Source organism: Mycetomoellerius zeteki, unplaced genomic scaffold (genome assembly GCF_001594055.1).
Source record: "Mycetomoellerius zeteki isolate Tzet28-1 unplaced genomic scaffold, Tzet1.0 scaffold312, whole genome shotgun sequence".
Classification (NCBI taxonomy): domain Eukaryota; kingdom Metazoa; phylum Arthropoda; class Insecta; order Hymenoptera; family Formicidae; genus Mycetomoellerius; species Mycetomoellerius zeteki.
The window spans coordinates 405,027-407,168 of NW_017257297.1; the positions used below are offsets into that span (position 1 = coordinate 405,027).

Here is a 2,142-nt window from a genome sequence, read left to right on the forward strand (position 1 = left end):
GCAGCCAATTAAAAATGCTATGCCATATTTTACCACCTAATTTGCTACAGCAGCCAATCTTTTTTATCAGGGATTAGTAAGAGACACATTCGGCCAAATTATCCATGTTATCGGACAAAATTGCAATTGAAAAATTTAATACAAATTGAACAAAAATACAAGATTTTGTTGAACCGTTAATTAGTGGTTAAAAAAAGTTTATTTACGAAAAAAGCAAATTTTTAATTAATATCCTTAGAATATTAAAGCAAATCAATTAAATAAATGTAATTTTATCGTAATAAATTAGAAACAAAAATGGACAAAGTTATTTATAAGGTAATTGATAAAAACAGTTACAACACTGAAAATAATTAAACCTTGTATATTTCCATCGTACATTCCATGCCATAGATCTCCAGCTATCTACTTTCTGTCGATAAAATATACTTTTAATCGGCACACCTTGCTGGCGGTCAAAAGTTAATGTACACCGCTAGTTAGAGAATGTATATAAAATATAAAGTAATTTATCATGGAGAGTCTCCGTTGTTCGTTACCGACTGTTTTTTTTTTAAGGAACCTTGATTCTTATCGTGTATGTACACCTGAGGCAACGCCGTCCGTCAATAAATTCGGCGGCACTCGCACACAACGAGTCTCTTACGTCGCCTCCTATAAATCCGCATGACGCCGTAAGCGGATACGAGGAAAACGTAACGGTATTTTCAACGTCGATTAAAGTCTCCGAACCGTTCCCCGTATAGGATTAAGATCCACCGGATTACTCTTACGTGTCAGCCTTATTTTACATCACCGAATATCGTTATATCAATAATGCCACAAGAACGTGACTCGAAACTTAAAAATAAGTTTCAAAATCTTTTAAAAATATGTTTTTAAACAAAAATTAAACATAGATCAATTGTGGACAATCAAATGCCATATCAATTTTATAAAAATTCGCATTTTGGGGGGTATCAATTGAACAAACCTACAATAATACAGAGAATCTGATAATAATAGATTGAATCTTAAACATTTTAAATTCTACACACACACACACATATATATATATTATATATAGAGAGAGAGAGAGAGAAAGAGAAAGAGAAAGAATATTTGCTACATTCTGCGCGAATACAAATAACAAAACAACACTTAAGATATATAGTAGCAATCCATATCTTGCTACAAAACGATTTCTAGATCATTAATTACGAGCTGCAACAATTGGTCAATGACGACTTCAATAAGACGGCTGCTGAACTTATTGGATAATCCAACACTACGCCCGAGGAATCTGATGAAATATATGATACTTGTAACACGCAAATGTAGCCCGAAGTGGACGATGATTTATTACGTCAATGTAATTACTGCCGAGCATTCGTAGCGATACTTTCTTGGCAACACATAATTCGTGTCTGGCAAAGGTCCCCGCAGCTACACTCGTCTTACACGGAGAACATAATTACTCGGGATCCTTGGCGGAAATCGATCTCATCGCTCATTGACGCTGTTGAGATCTTGCAAGGAGAAACTGATGACACCATCGAGCGAATTTACGAGTGTCGCCACGTGACCTGCTTTCGTACATAAAATAGTTTTGGCTTTATTTCATGCCGAGAATACTCGACATGTATTACTGTGCTCTTTACCTACACTGAAAAAAAATATAGTCAATTTTAATAAATATTTAGTTCAATACTGCCAATTAAACATTTACTTACAGTAAATAAATATTTGTTCAGTAAAAAGAATGATTGTTAAATCAAATTAATGTTTCTTGTATCAAATAAATATATATCTTTATATTTAATAAATATTTAGTTGGCAGTATTGAACTAAATATTTGTTAAAATTGACTATATTTTTTTTCAGTGTACAGTGAATGACGAAACTGGATATCAGAATAATATTTTTATCGCCGAAATATATACAGGATGACCCATTTTAATCTATCACTCCAAATATTTCCGTTTCCTTGCATTTTACAAGAAAATGTTTCAAACAAAAGTTGTATGGTTTCAAGGAGGCCGTAAAATAGAACCATTGCAAACTGTACCTCATTTTCATTTTTGCACTAAAAATTCATTTTTACGTAAAAATGAAAATAAGAGGTACAATCACCAATGGCCTTGATCTTGACAAATGTTATCT

At 32.8% G+C, this 2,142-nt stretch overlaps 1 protein-coding gene across 2 annotated transcripts in view; it reads right to left on the reverse strand.

The window, feature by feature from the left end:
• The window catches only part of LOC108724896 (uncharacterized), a 52,281-nt gene that overhangs the window by 21,321 nt on the left and 28,818 nt on the right, over window positions 1-2,142 (reverse strand). The window lies entirely within an intron of this gene.